The sequence below is a fragment of the Suricata suricatta genome, chromosome 6 (genome assembly GCF_006229205.1).
Source record: "Suricata suricatta isolate VVHF042 chromosome 6, meerkat_22Aug2017_6uvM2_HiC, whole genome shotgun sequence".
NCBI lineage: Eukaryota > Metazoa > Chordata > Mammalia > Carnivora > Herpestidae > Suricata > Suricata suricatta.
Window position 1 is genome coordinate 41,197,303 of NC_043705.1, and position 23,979 is coordinate 41,221,281.

General features: G+C 36.9%; 1 protein-coding gene and 1 pseudogene across 1 annotated transcript in view; both read right to left on the reverse strand.

Annotated features, from left to right (window-relative positions):
- Positions 1 to 23,979, reverse strand: part of LOC115294408 (cAMP-specific 3',5'-cyclic phosphodiesterase 4D-like) — a 650,465-nt gene that overhangs the window by 112,216 nt on the left and 514,270 nt on the right. The window lies entirely within an intron of this gene.
- Positions 13,576 to 13,698, reverse strand: LOC115294993 (annotated as a pseudogene).

Sequence of the window (23,979 nt, forward strand, 5' to 3'; positions counted from 1 at the left end):
AAGGGTTGAAAGCCTTCAAAGAGATGAGCCAGATATCATGAAACTAAATCACATATCTCCTTTAAAATGTATATTAGTCCCTGGCACTGATCTGTTGCCAACTTCTGATCTCCCCCTTTATGAAAAAAAAGAAAAGAAGCAAAGAGAAAAGAAAAGTGAAAAGAAAAGAAAAAAGACATGTGAGAAGGAGGAAAAAGACTTTGGACATGAAAAGGAGAACAACTTGGTAAATCCTTTCTTCATAGCACAGTAATTCTTGAGCATGGAATCCAATCCAATAGGGACTCTTACAGCAGGACAAAGGGAAGGAAGGTTTTCTGTCAACACCTAGAATCTCTTACTGCAGTATTGAAATGTGAGGTTATAAATAAGAGGAAAACAACAATCAGGCAAGTTGAGAAACAAGCACAACACTAATTGGGTCACCTGGAAAAAAACACCACCTTCTTCCTTTGAGGCCAACATCTTATTAATGAATCCTTCTAGAGGGCCCAGGCAAGAACAGATATACAGAACACTCACACTCCACATTGGCTCAGTTTGCCACAACAACAACAACAACAACAAGAGACTGGCACATGATGCAGTGAAGTGTATGAAGGGCTACCTAGCTTCAGGCACAAAGGAAAACCACCAGGACTCTAACTTCTTTTTTACAGCTTTCAAACATATATATTACAGATCTAGAGGAGCATGAATAAGCACATTTGCATTCTTTCAAAAACTATGCAGTTGAATAGCTCATTTCTCTCTTGTTAAAAGTAGAGGTGAGGTAAATGTAACAAAATAAGAGGTGGTTATAATGAACATTAGGTATTCAAAGAGCACCTGTATCCTACCTACTGCAACATAAACAAATGGGTCCAAACATCAGGGCTTAGGCAGAACAAAAACTGTTGCTTTAGAGCAAGGTACACTTTTTAGAAATGAGAATGAGAGTTTTCCCCCTAAACAAGTTGTAATAGTTACAAATTTAACCTTGAAAAACGCAAAGGTATAGAAGAAAAAAATAAATATTTGACAGATGCCTACTACGGGCCAGGACTGTTTCCGAGACCTTTTTATCTTAAGGTTAAAGACTATTTATGTGAATGACTCTGTAAGAATGACAGGGACCTTACTGCTGATGGCAGAACCTCACCATCAGGATCAGTAAAGGCTATGGGTCCAAAGCTCCCACTCAGTTGGGAGCTCTGGTGATACATTTGGAAGGGGGCCATTAAGGTTTGCAGGCATGCCACCCAGACTCCCTCCCACATTAGAGACTGGGGACGGTGGCTCTGGAAAGCAGAGAAGGAAGATACGCCACAGCATCAGTTCTGGATGTATCTGGTACTGATAGAAAATGAGTACCTTCCCAGAGTGACAGAGACTGTCACTCACCCTTCTCTACAACTGACTTTCTGCTAATAAGTTCAAACGTCTATAACAAATCAGAAGATGATGTTGGCAGAGACTTAAGATACCAGGAAGATTTCATTTGAGACACTGTCATAAAAGTAGCTAGAAAAACCCTTAGAAACCTCTATTTTGGTTTTTTTTTTATGTATCCTGACACCAGCCAAAAAATTTACCTGGAAAATATACGTTCAAAATCAGACACACTGCAGTTTCCAAAACAAACAATATTACACAGAACACAAAATGTGCCCTCAAGCACTGAACAAGTTTTTTTTTGCGAGGAGATTTAAATCCAGTCCACCCAAAAGGTATAGTAAAATCATGCAATTTTAAAATAAGGAGCTCTGCCCTTAGAATACCCTCAACAATTATTTCCTAATCACATCTAGTCATAAGCTCTAATAAGAAATGGTACCTGATGTCACCTCACCTGGGAGCTTAAATGCAGTGCATTTAACCTTAATGCACAACAAAATGTCAATGTAGTAAGCAAATTCTTTAAGAGTCTGAACACTTCATGATTCACATGTTAGAATTCCATTAGATTATTTCATTCCAGCAGAAATATTTCTAAATAGTTAATATATTCTTTAAATGTGAGGTACCAACACATCTTAGTATTATTTTAAAACTAACTCCACATTCTAAGTTTCCCCTTTAACCTCCTTTTGGAAATTCAAAAAGAACTAAGGCCAAGCAAGTTGACTTTTGGTGTCAGAAATACGTGTGTGTGTCCTTCCCCAGGGAATTTTCAAATCAAAGAAAACAGAAAAGAAAAAAAATCCAAACCTCCCTTTCTCTTTTATATATTAGTGAAATATCCGCCATTCTCAAAATTACTGGGGTTTTTCCTCTAAGAAATGTTCACGACTGTAAATGTCGTCCTATTTGGGGATGTTTTTATATTAATAAGTAATTTGTTATTGCATAAGCATGGCTTTCTCAGACAACATTTGGCTTTAAACACATCTTACTTTTCATCCTCACTTGATACCAATATTCTTCTTCAAGAAAAATCCACCTTTGCTACCTGTCATGGAATTTCAGAATCTTGAGTTTTACAAACTGAAGGGGGGATCGATTACTCACCATATCCAGGAATGCCTTCTAAAGGGGAAGTTATTCACATGCATCATGTTTGCAGATCTTCTGTCATTAATATTTTCCTTGTCTCATCTGTTACATGGAGTGATTTTCATAGATGAATTCCAACTCTCCTGCTGGAGCAGCTATCATGGGCAATTATTGCAACAAGTATTGAATTCCAAAAAAATGCCCCCCAGAAACAAATAGCAACAACAAAAGCCCTTCCAGGATTTGGCAAAAAGAAAGATCACAGAGCACTGCAGGTATGGGTCCATCCATTTAGATTCCACTAGTTAGTCGACACACTATAATAACCAGTTCAATCGCTAATCCTAAATGGTGGCAGATATTGTCCTGGTAAAATCCAACTGCCTAGAGTGTAAATTAATGCATCCTCTCAGGAAGGACTCTGGAATGTGGGAAAAAAGGAGTCAAAAGACAGTTTCTTGTTATCCTTGTTAAAGAAGTATGAGAAGGGAAATGGAAAACTTCAGGTTGCTTTGCCATGCTGTCCTTTAGAAATGAATATTGCTTTTTCTTCTTTCTTAGGCACATATTCATGTGTGGTCACTTTAACGCAGCGCTGCCTTCTGAGACACGTCGGACAAAGACGTGGGCAGAGGGGCTAGAAAGCATGTATCATCAAAGCCAACTTCTTTCCCAAATCTCGGAATTGCTGGTTTTCAATGGTAAAAGTAGGAAGGCAATGAGCAATTTCTGCTTTGCAAGACAGGATTACCATTAGCTACCATCATGACTTCAGAAGGTGCTGTCATGAGGAAATTCATTTCTGCTGCCTAACCCCATAATAAGGCTGTCTGCTCTCTTTAGGTAAAATGACTAAGCTATTGATCGTTTCACTGCAGAAACCCCTTTAATTTGTTATCAAAACCATGTGCGGGCTTTTCATATGTTGCCTTGGAAAGAAAATGAATTTCACGGCTGCAAGTCAGACGTTGTCTAAGAATTTCTTCCCCCGCTGTTTTTCTTTTCTCTCTTTTCTCTCTCTCTCTCTCTCTCTCTCTCTCTCTCTGTCTCTGTCTCTGTCTCTGTCTCTCTGTTTTTATCCCAAAGTCAATTCCCCAATAGGTGTCATTTACTCTGATGCGCTGACATCTTCTGAAAGATTCTCATGCCCAAGCTATACAGACCTTGCATGCTTTTAAAACACAAAGGCAACAGGCTCCCGCTGGGGTCTCCCAGCTCCGAATTTCCAGCAGAACCTTTGGAATCGTCGCAGTCGCCTTGTCTGCCCTGGGCTGTGCCGCCCGCCCGGCTCTGAGCAGCTCAGGACACTTGCAGGCTCCGTGGTACTGTACATTAACTCTGCAGCAGCCCGCTCGGCTGCAGAGACTGCTGCCTGACAAGGGATGTGCTGGCGTCAAGGGGGCCCTCTAGGTGGGTTCCCAGACACTGCAGCATGCCCTGCTCTCCTCCAAGGAAGAATGAGCCAAAGGGGTTAAAGGAACAGTTCGCCCAAAAGAGCACATTTCTTTCAGTAAGTAATTATCAGGCAAGGCAAGCTCAACGCTAAGAAATCTGTAAATAACCTCCCAGGGAAATGACACCTTGAACAAACAGAGATTAAGAAGGGAGGGTTTTTGTTTGCCTGTTTTTGTTTTTCCCTTCTTACCGAGTGCAAAGAATGGGAATAAAACAAGTCCAGGGAGAATTTGCAAATGGTGGAGTTTGGTCACTTCATCTTCTTTAAAAATATATATATTGGGCTACGAGTGTCTTGCCAATTTTAATGATTTGTAACCATTTAGCTACAGATGACCACGGGGTGATTTTTGGACAGGAAATCCTGTGGAAGCCAGTTCTGCAGAAGTCGGTTATACTTCAGTTGCAATTGCGTATGTCATAAAAGCTGCTTGTTTGATTAGGGGGTGTGTAGATCTGAGGAGTGCTGAGATAAAGCATTGCAATGCATATGGTTGATATTTCCTCAAGCTTATCCTTTGTTGCAAAAATTCTTCAACAATCCCCTGAAAGCACCCCATCACTGTTGATGCCATTTTGGAACAAGAATAAAATAGTAAACTCTTGTAATAGTAGGTTGGCACTTAAATGGTGTTTATTGAAGATCAGTAAAAGAATGGACCTTACAAGGAGCAGGGTGGGTACTCAACATAAATGTATCAGTTTTATCTTAGGCATTTAAAAAAGCTGTTATATAATTGCTTAATATTAAAAGGGATATTGGCAACATTTAATACATCATGCCATTATCTTCAGTTAGGATTTCCCTAGTGAGGCCCTGTCATAGCAGAAAATACTACCCAGAGTTGGGGGAAGCAGAGATATTTCCCACAAATGCAAAACCAGGTATAAATTTGGTCTTGAAACCTGCCTTGTTTTGAAAGCTTTCATTTTGATCAAATGATGATCCTTATAGAAGTATTCCTGGGATGAGGAAGAACTGAGGAGTTCCTTTAAAAGCAGTTTGGACTTACAGGTTCAGATGGTACCACAGCTTGAAACAAACTTGAGAATATATTTGGGAGTTTCTTGTAGCTATGCAGTGTCTTCATGACCTCCTTTTTCTAAAGGGAATAAATCTCTTCCATTAGTTCGTTTGTGATCTGAACCAGAAAACTTCCATCTACACTGTTTATTTTTTTTAATATTTATTCATTCATTTTGAGAGACACCATGTGTGTGTAGAGGGGGAGGAGAGAGCAAAAAGAGAAAGGAAGAGAGAGAATCCCAAGCAGGCCCTGAACGGTCAGTACAGAGCCCAACACAGGGCTCAAGCTCAGGAACCATGGGGTCATGACCTGAGCTGAAACCAAGAGTCTAACATTCAACCAACTGAACTACCAGGTTCTCCCCATCTAAAGTTTTTTTGGACAAGGTTTAAATGCTGTGAATCAAGCATCACAGAGTAACTCAAAACTTGATATTATATGAGATATTTAAATAATTACTATTTCAGAACAAGGAAAATTTATGATGCCCTCACTGACCCTGCCCTGAATACTACAGACTTTACCGTATTATTTCATTTAATCCTCACAACACTACTAGGTAAGAACTATTAGCCCCATTCTACAGATGAAGAAAATGAGGCACTCTAATACTAAGTAACATGCCTAAGGTCAAATATCTAGTAAGAGTCATGATTTGAACCAAGAAAATTTGGCTCCAGAGCCTGCAGAAAGTACTACTATATTAGGGCCTCTATAATAAGAATAATGTCACTTTGCATTGGTGTTAAAGCTTTCAAAAACATTTTTCCCCCATAGGTGTTATTTTAGCCTCACAGAAGCATGCTGAGGAGAGTATATTTTTTATGAACAATTTTGGAGATGAGTCTCCAAAAGGATAGTGTTTCTTCATCATCACATATCATGTTAGCAGGAGATCTGGAAGGGAATTCAGACAGATACATCAGTATTTTGTTTTGTTTTGTTTTGTTTTGTTTGATGATGATGATATGATGATGAACATTAACTTATTTCAAAACCAATCCTTAATTCTCACAGTATGTAAAAAGTAGGTCTCTCTGGAAGGAGGTAAGTACAAATTATGTGAAAAATGATGTAGATTTTGAGTTTTCCTTACAATAGGTAACATCTATTTGAAAAAAATTTATTTTTGGTTCATCCTACTCTACTCTGTTTGTATGCCAAACTAATGCCCATGATCCATAGGATATCCCAAATATCTCTGAATCTTTCTCAATTACAGTTAAACATTCTGTACTTGTTAGCTATATTTCCATTTGTGGGCAATGGCATATGCAAAACACTTTAGAAATAAAAAATACACATACAATTTACCCCTCAGATTACTACAGGACATGTAAAATTAAAATATAGGTACACCAAGAGGAGATTTCAATGGATTTTTTTCAAGTGGACTTTTTCAAGTGGGCTTTTTACTTCTATTTTTATAAACGCAATTCTCTAGAAAAAGGTATAGCAAATTAGAACAAAAGGGCACACAACTGAGAAGCTTTGATAAATAGTAGAAAAAACAAATTTCTGCTTGAGGAATAACAAAGAAAAAAATGTAATTTATTTTACAGTTCAGAGAACCAAGACTACTCATTAATAAACAACCCTACATTGAGTATTTTGAAAACTCAAGGCAATATATATAGCAGAATGGACTTGCTTAGAGGGCAGTAATAGATTATTTCCAGGATTTTTATTCCACGTATATTAGAAACAGGGTCTTCAGAATTAGGACTACTATTTTACAAACAGATACTTCACAAGACTCACTATTTTACCAATAGGAGCTTTCAAGTAGCTTTCAAGAAACAACATATGGGCAGAACTAATAGGTTTGTAATTTAAAAACAAATTTTGACTGATGAATAACACTGACAGACTAGAGTAATCTAAATCTGTTTTGTTTTGTTTTTTTCCCAAGTAAAAAGTAGTCATCCTTTCATGGAACTTCTAAGAAATACCAGGAACATACATAAAAGGTTACTTTTATGGCTGATCCCAGTCACCTAAAGGAGAGCGAATTATTAGCATAGCATCACAGACTCGCACAAACTTGGTGAGATCCTTACAGAACTGGTGCGTACTTAGCTTTCCTGGCACAAAGCTGGTCTTTCTGTCTCTGTTTCTCTGTCTCTGTCTGTCTCTTCCTCTCTTTTTTAATCTTAATCTCACACCAAACATAAGAGTAATCAGTCTTTCAGGGAATGACTCACATTAACCATCCTCATATGAGGCTGATGTAAGAACAAATTTAAAAATGTCAATTTATTGATAAATTCTAAACTACAAACTCAGTGTAAACCACAATACTCTAATCAGCATTTTGATGAAAGATTGTTTATTGCCCTCAGAATCAGAGAAGCATTTACTAGCTAGTGTCTCTATGTTCTTTTCCATTAATTATAGTCCTCTCCTGTCCTGGCTAGGGTATTATGCTTGCAAGGGTGATGATTTTTGAACTAAATTCTTGGGAGCCCTGTGGTTTTGCAAATTCAGGGTAACAACAGGGCACGGGGGAGTATAGATTTCAACCGGAGCCCCTTCGCTTCTATCTGTTTTATTTCAAGGTTTGATTTGTTAATGGGAATCTCGTTCTTCAAAAAATGTTTACAGAAACATAAGGGGTAAGAATACAAAATTAACACTCTCTAAGCAAATTCTTATCTTTCTATTGTCAGTTTCAAGGCTCCATTCTCTTGAGACCCCTTCAATTGACAGGCTTCTCTCACTATGAGTATAGTACAAGATTAAGTTTGACTTTTATGCTAATACAAGCATAACATAACACAGACACACCCTAGTTTCTGAACCTGGGTGTTTCTTAAAATCTCTAGTCACTTATCTAATAGGCAGGGTGTAATGACCTACCTCACTGATTTCCCTGAGTTTCACTTTCAGAATGTAACTGCATTTCCAGTTGCTCAAGTATATCTATCTGCCACTATCACATTCTGCTATAACTATTGGCTAATATCAATGACTGTGTCTTAACTTTGTTGAAATAAAACAACTCTAGATTTAGATATGAAATCTCAAGGATCCAAAAGGGGATCTCTTGGGGCACCTGGGTGGCTCAGTCGGTTAAGCATCCGACTTCGGCTCAGGTCACATCTCATCACGGTTTGTAGGTTTGAGCCCCGCGTCAGGCTCTATGCTGACAGCTAGCTCAGAGCCTGGAGCCTGCTTCAGATTCTGTGTCTCCCTCTCTCTCTAACCCTCCCCTGCTCATGCTGTCTCTCTCTCTTTCAAAAATAAATAAAACATTTTAAAAAAACCCAAAAGGTGATCTCTTATTAATCTTTTATGAATACTAATTACTATTTCAGATATTTCAGGGAAGTGTCCCATTTTTTCAAAAGCCTGGATAATTTTTGTCTCTTAGTTGTCAAATGAAAAACAAAATGATTCCTCTTTTGTACATATTTATTTTGTATAAATATACACCCATATGTATATACCTCTATAAACTTTTTTCAAGCCCATTATCTATATTGTATCTATATAATATAAATATATTATACCTTAGGAAATAGAAGCTACAGTCACTGGAAATCTTGGGGGATAGGGCTTTTTCACCTAACATCAGAAAAATAATATATTTTTAAAATTGTCCAATAAAAATAAAATTTATGTGTACTTCTTAAATAGGCATATATAAATATATATATGTATATGTATAGCATACATATATATATATATTTGTCCTCTGTATTATATATACTACCAATTAATAAACAGGTGAGAGTGGCCATTCCAATACATAGAATAACATGCAGGATGATTGCACATTCCCCACCTCTACCTCCCAGTAGAGAAAACATTCAAGACCCAATTCTCCCCCATGCTTACAGAAAAACAGTCCCTCTGGAAAGAAACAGCATCTTCCTCTGTGTATTTATAACACCACAAACATAGCTGGCACTTAGTAAATGTTAACTAATGACCATGTTGATAGTGATGACTTCCCACTTCTGGCAAGTTGTAGCAAAGTCTGAAGGCATTTAAAACTTCAGCACATTTATAACTGGAATAAGAGGCACTCTTCGTGAAGCCATGGTTTCGATTGCTAAGAAAGAGTCAGGGAGCTGCGTCATGTTTCAGCAAGTCGCTGGTACATTCAATTTCTACGTATTTTATGACCAAGGATACAGCCACTAATTGAAAAGTGAAAAAAAAATCATTAAACACCTATTTTGATCACCTAAAAGCAACAGCTGCTTTGGTAGAAACTTTCATGATTTAACTAATACAAGTCAGTTTGAATCACATAATCATCATCTGCTCAACTTAAATGATAAGTAAATACATTTGCAGGAAGAAAAATTCTCTCATCATCCAACACAACACATTTCATAATTGGAATATCTAGAATGCTTGCTAAATTCCATTCTTTATATTTTTGGAAGTAGAAGCATTAGGATACCAAATGCTTGAATACAAAGAAAGCACTTAATATTTATTATTCAAAAATCAAATGTGTAAAAAAAATCCACAGCAGCATTGTAAATAAAAAGCTGAATTTGCATTCTGTCTTAAGGTCTCAAAACATGAGCCCTTAATTTCAGGTTTTGCTTTTTACTTTTTGTGTAATTTTGAAAAACTCACTAAACCCTGTGAGACTCAATTTCCTTATCTGTAACATAGAAATAATAGCAAATTCACAGGCTATTGTAATTTTTAACTTACTCAGGTAAATTACAAAAACATGCTTTGTAATGAGAAGAGAGCTTTTTAAATGCTGTTCACATCTACTTTAAATTCAATTATTAGAAAATGTAATAAAATATGGACGCTTTATTGGGTCTGCAACTTACTTAAATTGAAATGGAAAAAAAAAAAGAAAAAAACAATGAGATCATATTGAAAGTGCCTTGTAAAATGGAATCATATTTGATTTCTACCTTTAACTTTTGTAAAGGCTTTACATCATATTTGTTTCAAAATTCAAAGGAAAGATTCAAAATATGCCCATGGTTAAAAGATATTATGTTATAGATTCCAAAGAATGACTAAAAATATCTGAAATATTGGTAGGTGAAAAAAAACCCCTCAGGTTTTCAGAATAATATCTTTAATACAAATAATTTGCACAGTTAAAAGAATTTTACATTTATAGGTATATATAAATATAGATTTATGCCAGTGTAGAAGAAAAGGACCAGAAGGATATATATCAAACTACTGGCAAACTAATTACCTCTGAGATAGGGAAGTCAAGGTGGGCCTCATTAAAAAATTACTTTTTACTTTACATGTTTTTAAATTAATTAATCTTCTCAATAAGAATACTTCCGTGTAATATTTGCATAATGAAAACACCAATGAAGAGAAAAATATGTTTAGTATTATTTAAGAAAGGACAGTCATTTGTAGTTGATATCTACTCATTGGAATATAAAGCCCAAGTTTCTAATATTTGTCAGATAGAATCTCTGATGGACTTCTCAGAGCTAATATTGGTCAGATAGAATCTAAAACTTAGGAGCTCAACAGTCAAATTCAAAATATATATTCAGGAGTTCAAACATATCATCAGTATTATTAGGTAAATCAATATTAAGTGTTAAAAACAGAAATGAGTAATTGATTCGTTCTTTTTCCAAATCCAGAGGAACACTGTAGCTGGGGCCAGAAGCAGCACTCATTTAGAGTTAGTACTATCAACACTAAAGCCATCTCTACTTGCACAATGAAACTTCTGATCATAACATCTTGATAATAGTTTGTGTTTATTTTATTCCAGCTCAAATATGTGAGTATGTACAAACCCTAACTTTGTAATTTTGACCCACCTTTGTGTCTGCTGGTATATTTACTTTAAAAAACTTAAGGTAGTGGGACACCTGGGTGGCTCAGTGGGTTAAGCATCTCACTTCAGCTCAGGTCATGATCTCACAGTTCATGGGTTGAAGGCCCACGTTGGGCTCTGTGCTGACAGCTCAGAGCCTGGAGCCTGCTTCAGATTCTGTGTCTCCTTCTCTCTCTGCCCCTCCCCCATTAATGTTCTGTCTCTCTCTCCAAAATAAATAAACATTTAAAATATTTTTTAAAAATTAAGGTAGTTATTACATATCTACAATAGTAGTAGTACTAATAGGATAGTAGTAGTAGTACATAGTAGTAGTATCCATACATATACACAGTGTGTGTGTATGTGTGTGTGTGTGTGCATGTGTGTGTGTATATCCAACTATTTTACTGGTTCTTTAATACTCTAGCAATGAATCACATCGATCCTGGGTTTTAGTAACTTTTTAATTGTATTTTTTGGAGGGCATATTTTCATAGTCATTTTAATAGAAAGTTAAAGACTGACTCAACGTGTGCAAACCAGATGCCATTTAAAAGGCAGACCTCAACTATTCCTCCTAATGTACATACAAATGTACACTCACAATCACACATACTTAAGAGAGTTAAATAAAAGCAACTGTGTTTATTATATAAATAATATATATATTCAGACACATATACATATACTGTTACTTCAATATCATGTATTCATCCATCTTTATGGAGACATTAATACTTCATTTTTTATTCCAGTTATCTTTAAAATATTTGACTAAAGATTACCATAAAAATGTAAATTCCACAGTGGGCCTGGGATTTTTCTTTTTTTTTTTATCTGTTTTGTCCCTATACAGCAGTGTCTCAAAAAGTGTCTGGTATATAGTAAGTGCTCAATTAAATATTGGCTGATTCAATGATTATCACAAAGAGATCAATCAATACCCCAAACATGGTTATTTACATCTGCCTACAGCTCTTTCTAAAAAGCCTGCTTCCCCTACATCCCACCCTAATGAAACTGTGTGAAAACTTGACTCAATGCCACCTGATGCATTCACTGAGTATCCAAATTAACATTTGGAATATGGGTTGCCATAAGAAAATCAGAGACTTTAATCAGCTCCAGGAGGGCTCAAACTAAAATATCATGTGGACTTGGGGGCCATTTTGGGTTCAGTGCAAACTGATGACTGAGGAAATTATGGCAACTACAGAGAAAACAGGCAAAGAGCAGAAACAAATAGGAACAGAAGACAATCTGACCACAAAGAAAGTATCTGGTTCTGTTCTCCAGTTTTACAGATCCAGCAAGACCCAGCCATACATTGCTCCTGTGGATTTTAGTGTCTTAATAGTCACTATTTCCTCCTTTATTTACAGAGGCTAGTCTGAGTTGGTTTCTTTTCCTTGCAGTCAAAATCTGAACTAGACCAGTCACCACATAAGAAATGTAACTCTTCTGTTCATAAATCCTTTCCTTCACTCCAAAAATAAAGCAATTTAAAATTAACACTCTATTGTAATATTGAATAGCCATAGTGAATCACCTTGACATTGAATGAACGGTTACTCAATCAAGAGGCTTAAATTAAAACACACACTGAGGAACTAACAATTAGTGTATCTTCATCTATATCCACATCCAGAGGTTCTGGAGAGAGGCATTCTTTTTCTATGACTGACATCTAGTACACTCCCAGTCAAAATATTAGCTTCTTGCTTTACTCAAACCCCTTTCACCATTTTCTTCACAGAATGTTAATTTGTTTCAGATAAGGAGGCAAAAGACAGAGAGAAAGAGAGAGATTAAGGAAGGGGGAAAGTATTGTGATTTTCATTAGCTTTATGGAATAGGAAAATTTAGTACTTGAAAGGCATAATTCCTTTTTAAGAGGGAAAAGGCATATATATATATATATATATATATATATATATATATATATGATTATTTTAACATAATCATTTAAAAGTTTAAAAATATTAAAGTGTATAAGTGTATGAAAATCAGAACTCAGTATTTTGGAACAATAGTTATGAAGCCATTTTAATATAACTAAGTAAAACATTTTGTGCATTTGAGTGCAAATAAACTCAAGGACTATTATTAAATACTAGGTGCCCATTTTAGACATATCCACTCTCCCTCACTTAGCATTTTATACTCTCCACTCTCTTATTAATTCTGACGTGGAGATAAAATCATAACCCTCAGTACTTGAAACAATCAACCAGCTTACCTTTCTCTATAATTGCCCTATTTCATCCCTAAAAAACATGACCAGAGACTATACAAATCACTTAATAGATACAAATGGGAAAAACATAACACAGATCCCAAACTGAATGAGACAGAAAACCATTAATATGAAATCTAATCGCCCAGCAATATATCTTCTACTTTTCTCTACAGGAATCATGTAAGGAGTAGGAAAGAATTCAAAGGGCAATATAACATGATTTTATCTGCTGTTCTTAGTTACAACATATAGAAAAGGGATGAAGACCCAAACGAACCTTAAAATTTTCCACAATACCAAGTAGCAAAACTGATCAAATAGCATATTTACTGTAAAGATTTCTCGTCTTTCCTCCTTACTCTTCCCCTTCAGATTGGTGACACAGCAGGAGGAAGGCCAAAAGTCTAAAGCACAAAGTGGACAGATGAGCATCTGGTATGTTTTCAGGACTTAAAGCAAGCTTCCTTATATTTTTTTCCATTTCAGATTCATTTTTTTAATATATATATTTTTTAAAGTTTATTTATTTTTAGAAAGACAGAGAGAGCATGAGCAGGGGAGAGAGAGAGGGAGAGAGAGAATCCCAAGCAGGCTCTGTAGGGTCTGTGCATAGCCTGATGTGGGACTTGAATTCAAGAAGCTGTGAGGTCATGACCTGAGTGGAAATCTGATAAGAACAGATACTACACTTGATCTTAGCCAAAAGGCCGAGAAGCTATACCTGAGCAGAAATCAAGAGTTGAATGCTTAACCAAATGAGCCACCCAGGTGCCCTGAAATTCCTGCCTCATTTTTAAAAGAATGAAAAATATACAGGAAACAAGAAAAAAGCTAATGAAAATAAAAACTCACTTTTCTCCCTCTCCTCAGTAACTACCCACTGATTACAGGTACAGGCCATTAGGGATGTGTGTCGGGTTGAATATATTTGTTCCAGAAGGAGAAGGACCAAGGGACTGTTGCAGCCTGAATCCCTGGGGGCCTCTCTTCATAGACTGTGGCTATAATGAGCAAATGTCAGCCATAACCTCATGGTGTAAAAGAGTCTGAAGGGAGGTAAGGTTGAAGAAGGACAAGAGAAGGTGACAGATGGTTGGGTGGGACAGGAGGGGACTACTACACTATACTAACTTTCCCACTGCCCTTACTTCCCAAATGTCTTACTGCTTCCCATATCTTTCCTGCAGATCTACACTAAGAGCTTCTACTTGAGCACACGTGTTTTAAAGATCACAACACTTACTGAATGGTGTAAATAATTTTCCTTGATTTTCTTCAAATACTGGTGGATAAATATGCAAGTAGAGATACAAAAGTACTGTGGTATTTTCAGGATATTTAAAAAAAACATCTAAAACAGCATCAATATTGTTACAAAGTCACTGAAGATAAGGACACTTGATATGTATTAAAGACATTTTATTTTAGTTTCTCACTACCCTTTTAAGTTTTATTTATTGAGAAAGTCTTATGACTTTTGAGGGCACTCTTAGGCTATAGGGAGCTTTATATTCACTTTTGAAACCATCAACTCAGATTCTAATCAGAAATTAGAATGGCCATTCCAAACTGTAATCCAAAATTCTAAACGTGATTCAACTCAGATTTTCTTTCCTCTTACAACTGCTGGCAGTAAGGTGGGTGGGGTAGGGAAGGGCTTATCCTCCACTTTCCCACCTATCCTGATTTATCAGCTGTTGATAGTGAATATTCTGGGGTCAAAAGAGCAAGGGGAGAGGCACTAAAAGGAAGGGGAAGGTTTTTCTCCTTCAACTGACACTGTTATAAGATGGCATCTTGCGTTGGGGCCTGGCAGAGGTCGAGAGCTGCCTCCTTGTCTCCTGGGCACTTTTGTGGGTTCATCAGCTGCATCCCTGCTGGGCCCCCTGGCTGCAAGTCCTATGACTCAGACAGAGCTCTGTTTTCAAAGCACTCTTGGTTAATCAGCCCCCCGCCAAGCCCCTGGTTTTCTAGTGGTCCAGTCCCTATAAATTCTTGCTGTTGGAGTACAAGTGCCTTTTCCATAGTTATCTTGGAAAAGACATAAAATGGCATGAGGCCAGCTGTCTCTCTAGTGTAGTGTACATCTGGTCTGTGGGAAAGCTTCCCACCACTAAACCTTCTCTTTGGGCTTGATGTGAATGAGAGGACAGTAGCCCCTTTGTTGGGGAGGGGGGGTGGCAACACTCACAGCAATGCCCAGATCTCTCCTGCCTAAAAAGAAAAACAGATACACAAAAAACACCTTTTTATAAATTACTGCTCCTTCTGCTTCTCTGAAATATTTTAAAGTGTCAGTCTAAGCTAAGGGCATTTGTGTGAGGGGCCCAAATGTCATGAAACTGATTCTTGGCCACCTATTTTGAAAACTGAAATTTAGGATTGGGACCACACTTTGAGATGCAGCTTCTATTTTATCTCACTGCCTCTGCTGAAACTTCCGTGTTAACATTTGTAACCATGTGATTAGCATCATGGTTCCTTTACCATTCATGGTAATCTACTCAACACCCACCCTCCCTTCCTCCTTACCTGAAGAAATCCTATCATTTTTTGTGAGAATCCACTTTTTGAAGCAGCTAAGTACACAAAGAAGGAGGTTCCAGCTCATGCTATTTAGGCATAAATCCTAAACAGTCTAATTCCATTTGTTGGCCAGTTATTCATTTATGTCCTAAGATAAAATCTAGCCAAGGAGACAAAAAGTGAAGTTACCTAAGGTGATTCTGGACAAGGTGTTTCATAAAAAGAGAAGCACAAGGAAGGGCCAGTTCATTTTCTACCTTTGGACCTTGTGCCTGGTGAGGGCCATCACCTTGTAATAATGAGGAGAGTCAATCTGAGCAAAACGATAACATACTAACACGCACAGCAGAACCTACATGATATTCCCAAGACTCTTAATAACCGTTGCTGGCACACTCTACCTTATAATCTTCCTGTCATAGACCAGAAACTATTTTCATGTTCATCCTCAATCACTAAGTCTGCAGATCCAAATTTGTGCCCAAAGACATCTTCACTGAGAAATTTCACCATGAAGTATTTGTTGTAATCCAAACAAGGGCACGTCTCAACAGGTAATCAAGTTAGACAGTAGAGGGAAACATCTGCTTTCTCACTTTTTTCTTTCTAAATCATGGCAGGTGGGTGGGGGAGCAGAGGTCAGAGTGCGCTCATCTGCTACAAAAAGTACTTTAAGATCAGATGTTCACGATAATTCTGAAAGTTACAAATGCTATTCTTGAACTGAAATAACAGTTGTGATGACACCTGTGATAAAAACTGTAAATAAAAACAAAAGCTATGTTCAATTTGTGAATCTATCATTTGTCAACAGGCTTAGCTCCCTCCTGGAGTTGATGGCGGAAACCAAAGAGATTTCTAATATCACAAGACACTATCAATATTCAGGGCAACAATGACATTCTTGTCTTAGCAAATCAGATGATGCGTGTGCCAAAAGCCCCTTGGAAATTGAATCATACTTTATGCTGAATTCCATTTCGAGATCAAGCAAGAACCTACTTTCCTATTCCATATTACGATGTGGGTGTGCTTATATTAAATCACTTTCAGAGAAACACTAGGTGACTAATTTGTGACAATGATATGTTTGCAGGCTAACACATTCATAAGAACAGCAGAATAATGAGCTAATTTGTAAAGTACCAGATGGAATTTACTGAAAGCTGGTGGCCTAAGCTATCATAATTGTCCTTAACGCTCCAAGAAGACACTTCTAGAAATCTTCTACTCATATTTTTGCTTTTGGATAAACAGGCCAAGGTATAACCAATCCTCTTCTCACAAAGGCAGGTCTCTGGTGTTTGAATATATTTGTTGCCAGGAGAGCCTTATGGCAGGGTGTGTGCAATTTTGTGATACTTCACTAACTCCACTGTCTAAAGAGCATGCCATAAGAAGGACCATCAACCTTAACTGTTCTCCAACCCTGTTACTGTTGTTTGGATGTTATATCTTTGATAGTTCGTAAACACTAAGGTGTGTTCACATTTATACTTGGATGCTCCAGCTCAGTGATGGAGACACCATAACCTCAGCACTTTGAGACTGCTTTTTTCATTTTCTTTTTCCTTTCTAAAGTCAATTGAGGAATGGCTTTATCCCTCTTTAAGTGAGCCTCAACCTCCCCACTTTAGTCCTCAACCAAAGCTTGAGATGGATAAACCTAAGCCCCAGTTTCAGTTCTGTAGGGCCTATATCTCCTCAAAGTCCCCAACAGTACTAGAATGTAGCTAATGTGTGCTGTTTGGTTAAGAGAAGTTTTACTGAAGAAAGCATGCCCTGCTGGAGGAGCACTGGGTGCTGGTATCAGACGGACCTAAGGTCTCCTCTCACTGCATTTACCTTGGGCTCATTTCTCACCTTCACTGAAACTTCATGTTTCCCTCTGGAGAGTAACAATAGCATAGATATCTTAGATTTGTTAGGATTACATTGAAAGGTGTAGATTAACCATGCAGCACATATAAGAATTAAATGCATCTTTGTTTCGCTTGTCACCCTCAAACATTTGCCATCTAAGCTGGCAGAATTAGAAAAGAAGGAAAATGACAGTGTAGGAATATGAAGAACTCACATAACACAGGCTTCTCAAACAATTACTAAAGAAAAGTGAATTAGCAGAGTGGGCTATAAAGGTAGCCATGGTATATAGTTTTTGTACTGTTGCCTTAAGGAGAGTCTATAAGTTAATTAGAATAAGACCAATAACCCAAAAGGCAAATTGGAAATGCATGTAAGCAAGCATCCCAGAAGCAGAACTACAAAAAGCCGATAACCTCTTGAAAAGACATTCAATCTCACTGGTAACCAAAGAATAAAATTATAATGAGATATTTTTGCCTACACATTGGGAAAAATTAAAGACTGAAAATATCCAGAGATGGTGAGGGGATTGGGAAATAGGTACACCCATACGAAGCTGGTAGAAACATGGATTGGGAAAGGCTTTCTTGGAGCATATTTTAATAGATTTCTAAAAATGCAAAACACAAATACCTTTGGAAAAAGTCTATTCCACAAAAGTGACTGCTCATGTGTGCACGCACACACATACATATACACAGATATTCTTTTTGCCATTGTTTATAATAATATAAGAATCCTGTTTCTGTTTCTCTGATCAGATGCTGAATTCTGGAAGAAACATACTTTGATCACTCCTTAGTAATTTTCAAGCCCTCAACAAGGTTGAAGGTGTTTAAAAATGTATACTAACAAATTCAAAATAATAACACGCGATCAAAGTACTTTTATTATGCGTAAAGACAGTAACATAGATTTATAAAATTTGTAGGATATTTGCTGTTTCCAGAGAAAAAAATAAGTATTTAATAAATGGGAATCCAAAAGTTTCTTCTTTTTTTCTAACCATTTAAAAATTTGGGAATATTGTGTAATATAAGTGATTGAAACTCAGCTCCCAACCTTATTTAAAATGTATATATATATTTGATTAAAAATTTATTTCTAAAGGCTTAACATAGTAAAAAAATTACAACATCCTATAAAACTCTATTCTGTTTTTATGTTTGGCTTTCTTGTCTTATTCTCCACCCGAACTCATGGAATATACAAAGCTTTGCTTTGTTGCCACATTTTCTCCAACATCTGAAAAACATTGGGAATACTGTCATAATAGGCCAAAATTGATCTCATTTACTCCAAGGATACAAAATTTCTCAAATGAGTTCCTGTTATTACAACTCCTGGGCTCTGTTCTTCGAATTCAAATTTAATTTCCTTACAGCATGAGATGGGGAGAAAGGTCTTTCAAATACAAAGACCATGCTTCTGATATTATCAGCAAAGACTGCTTCTGGATCACATTTACCAACAGTGGGATTGAGCCTCTTCATTTATAACATCTGGACCAACGCGGCACGGTTAACTGCATCATCCATTAATAAGCTGATTGGCCAAGGCCATGAAACAGACTTAATGCAACTTATCCAACAAAGACTCATTAGACCAGTGGTTAGTCAGCTCAACTTCATGATTATCAATAAGATACAGTATTATAAAATGAAATAGTACATTATATTTCTTAAGAACTATACTACATAAGACATAAAATATATATAAAACTCCTTTTAGCAGTGTGAGCCCCAGATTAGGCTGGTATAACCCATGTATCTATACATCTTAACTATATAATTTGAGCCGAGCTTCTCAAAAGAGTATTGTATGAATCGAAACATTAATATATGAAACTAATTAGCTTCTTTCCACATACCATTTAGAAACATGCAATAGCACACTGTAAATGAGGGGAGAAGGGTAAAATAGAGCTAACTTTTTTTTTTTTTTGAGTCTCCTTTCTGGGGAAGGTCTTGTGTGCTGAGGTGTACACAAGTTAATTGTTTTAATACTTGTAATAACTCTACCAAGTGAATATTAACATTCTCCCCGCCCCCCACTTTATAGATGGGGAACCTGTAGAACCTAGAGGAATTATTTATCATTCATAGACCCAGAAAGTAAGTGACTGAGCTGCAAATAGACTCTAAAACTGACTTCACACACCACATTAGGGAGAGCAGTCTTGCCCTGTGAGGTTAGACATGGCTGGAAAGGACTGGTGGTGACTGAGGTGCCAATATAGAGGCAGTAGTTGGAGTAATGATGAACATGACCTATGTATTTAGCAAATGCCAGATGCTATGCTAAACACTTGCCTTGCCCTTTCTACATGTAATCTTCCAGATCAGCACTACAAGTTGTCCATTTGCAGTGAGGAGACCAAAGCACGGAATAGCTAACCAGGTCATTCCTACTTAATGCAGCTAGTTAATAAATCTTCAGGTGTGATCATAATATCTCACTGTTTCTTTTTATGTATATTTTTTTCATATTTCTTTCTTACAGTGGGAAAAAACAAGTGACATTTTACAGTTTACTGATTTCATTTCCATTTGGGAGCAGTACTACCTTTCAGATAAAAAATAATGTTTTCCTCCATCCTTGAGATGCCAAGATGCTATTTGGGGATATTGGGAGGTACTCTACTGACGTCCTGCTTATGTCAACAGATATGCATAGAATAAGACTGCAGTGCAATTCCTAACCCTATCACTGACTTTCTAAACTCTCATCGAAACATCTTGTTTTAGTTCCTCCATATACGAAATTAAAACAGCTAGGTGTCTTTGTTTAAAAATGCTAATACATGATTTGGCAAAAGCTGATACTTTATATTGTCTTCTTGGCTAGTGTTTGGGGATTATTCATTTAGTACTGAGTGAGTAGCCAGTGCCCAAGCCCCTCCCCTTTCCTATTTATTATCAGGCTGCTGCAGTACAGTGTTGAGACATCTGATCATTTAGATCATTAAAAATCAATCCAATTACCAAACATTTCTGTACATTTCAGAGAAATGACAAAAAGTATAGTATTAGATTGCTATTAACTTGCTCTGGGGTTTTTCTTTGTTTGTTTTTTTTTTTTTGGCAGCTGCCAAGAAAGTCATTTGCTAAAATTGATTAAACCAGCATGCCAGGAGGAGAAAGGAAAAGAGCAGAGAAACGTAAACACAGTGAGCTTAGAGGGGAGGGTGATGTTTTTCTTGGGAATGAGATGAGATGTCACTGGGAGGAAGAGGTGAGTGGGAGGAGAAACACTGCATATAGTGAGCATACTATAATTTGGGGTATAAGAGATTCAAAACGGTAGGATAAGAGCATCTAAATGCAGAAACAATAGAGGCAGAAGGAATGAAGAAGGAACACACTATCCATGTGCTTTTAACAGGCTGTCCGCATTGGTCACACTGAAAGGTTTGACTGAATTAATCCAAAAGACATCACTGGTGCAAAGATCAGATGCTGACTTGAGGAATTCAGTAAATCAAACTCTTTCAATATCTGGAGAAGGGAGAAAGCAGTGTCTAGTTTCCTGCACCATAGGGTTTATTTCTGCAGCAAGAATTAACAAAGAAAAGAAAAAAAATCTTTCTACTTCTGCTCAGTAAAACCATGAGTGCACAGAGGTTCACATATGTGTTCCCTTATTTGTTCTTATAGTGGTCATACATATTCCCCTTTTTCCACATATGAAATTCCTTTCCCTTACAAAATTGTGTTTTCCATCTAATATCTTTCAGTGATTTCTTGACTAACCCAAAAAGGAGTGCGGGATGTGGAATCACGGAGTGCCGACAAGAGTAAACTTTAATGTGGGGTTTGTGTGGCCATTCCAGTCTTTTTAATCTCTCCCTGCATCCTATTTAAAGTCACACTTAGCTCACAAAGCTCATGCTTCTATAAAAAGGGGCAGGAAAGACTATCAGGTTTTTATTTGCTATATATTGTGTCTGCTTACATTTGAAGTACAACCACCTAAACACAAGTGACTTAAAAATAGCATTTAAAATTTCATAAATAAAGCAAATGTTCTATGGAAGATTGAATGTACTTCCTTGGATACAGGACAGAGAAAATGATAAGATACAAGAAACATTTAATTGCATAGAAGAAGACCAACACTAGTCTAAATGAAGTGACCCCCTAGAGAGAAGTTCTAAATTATATTCGCTCTGTATTGGTTATGCTGCTTGGCAGAAGCTGAAATCCTGAAAGCATTTATTTGAAGCCATGGTTTACATAGGAGGCAAGTATCCTTCTTAAAGGAGAATGACAGTCAGATTCCAAGACGGCTCCCAATCACCCACCTCCTGGTATTCACATCTTTGTGTAGTCTCTCCTCCCACATTGTACCAGGCTCAATCATCTGGCAAAAGGTAATGACAAATTTCGTTCAAGATAAGATTATAAAATACTATCGCTTCTATATTGAGATTATCTTTTTCTCTCTGATCTCTCACTGTGATGGATGCAAGCTGTCATATTACGAATATCACTTATGGAGAAGCCAACATGGTTATGTCTTACGGCCTGATAACTTTCTAAGTGACCTTAAAGGAAATTGAGCCCTGAGATGATTGAAACCTTAGCCAATAACTCAGGAGAGACCTTGAGCCAGAGCCACTAGCTAATACGGGGGAGCCATGAGGTATTTATATGACATAAGTTTATACATGTAGAGATATGTTGTATGGAGCACGGTGGATCAGGAGAGAGGAAAAGGTTATAGAAACAAAATTTCAAGGAAAGAAGTATAATCATTAGTGCTGTTTATCTACATTCCCAGTTCTCCTCCAGGGCACAGGCAGAATAACATTTCCTTGTCCCTTGAAATTAGGCTGACTTACTCTGACCAATGAAATGTGAGCAGAAGTAATACATGTCACTTCCAGGGGAAAATTATTAAGAACCGGTATATGATGTCCCCTATCCTCTGCCACAGCGCCTGGAAACTTTCCAAATGATGTAGTCTCCCATTACGTATGTCCCTAAGTACAGAACAGCGTTCTTCTCTCTCCACTCCCAACCCATGATGACCATACAGCATAAGTAAGGAATAAACCTGTTTTGTATTAAGCCACTGAGATTTTGGAGTGGCTTGTTGTAGCATGATCTAGACAATCCTGACTGTAACAGGGTATAATCCACTCTAAAGAAAGGAGAAATCTATTACAAATAACCAAATTCAGCTACAAAGCCCAAGTTTCTAAAAGGTGTAACAATTTTGGGAAGACTGTGTTGGTTAGTTGGTTAGCATATGAACTCTTCCAGTCATATCCTATAAGGGCAAATGTCACTAAATTCCTAGGGCTTGAGATTGAGAAAAAAAAAAAAAGCACTGCTATTTGACCATCCTGAAAGAACAAGAAGGGGAATGCATTCTCCTTTACACCTTGCAAGTGAACGATGTCTTAGCACTACCCTAGATGGAAAGGAGAGCATTAATAGCTAGAACAAACTTGCTGGTGAATGCTGCCAGGCCATCTGAACACTGATGAAGATAGCTGAGGTCACTGGTAGAAACAAGGTCAGTATAAGGTGGTATCCAAGGCAGCTTCATGCCAAAGTGATTGCTAGGTGCCCATGAGAGTCTTGGAAAAACATGAATGAGAGACTGTATGAATCTCTGGGATATACAACAGAGTTGAAGAACACACTGATACTGAATGTGGAAATTTCATTTAATTGTGACTTAATTTATGCCCACTGACATGGAAATTAAACATCTAAAAGCCCACCCATTTCCATATATTATTAATTTGGTTATTTATGATTTACTCTTTATTACAATATCCATTCCATATCCACTGTGCCATGTATCAGCCAAATACATGGTTCTACCTTGAACAGATCTCAACCAAAAATTTTAAAATCTTTTTGCCAAGAGCCTCATTAGAGTTTAAAATAGTTGAATTTGTTCTCAACTGCCACCTCTTACAAGACAGTATATAAATAACATGATAACTTAGTCATTATTTTAAGATACAGTGGCTTATGACTTAGTATAAAAAGACATGGGTACTTGAAGCAAAGATGTAAATAGTTCAGCTGAATCAAAACTTTGAGTATATGTACATTAGTTTTCTTGATACATCTTTCTCAGAAACCCATTTAAGCACACCTTGGTAAAGCAAAAAACCAACAAGTGGGAAGAAGGGAACTCAAGGAGGCTTTTAGCCGTGAGGAAATGAGGTCAGAATGGCTGGAAAGAAGAGGTCAAATATGATGTTTTCATTTTTTTAAATTAATTTATTTATTTTTTTCTGTTTATTTATTTATTTTTTAACATATGCAATTATTTTCCATCATTCACACTACAGTAGTTACAATTATACTCCAAACAGAAAAGCAAAGTAAAAAATGAAAACCCCAACTTCTATTTCATGTAATTAGAGTTATACAGAAATTAGAATGTTAAGTAACAACTAGTTAATCACCTAATTTCACAGCTATCTGAAGTGGCGATCGTTATATAGCAGCTTATCTATGATACATTCAAGATACATGATACAATTTATTACTTGCCCATAAGCTACAACACAGCCTGCTTAATACCTTTCCTTAAATTCCACCTCTATACTACAATATGCTTGAGGTCCATGCAAAAAAGTA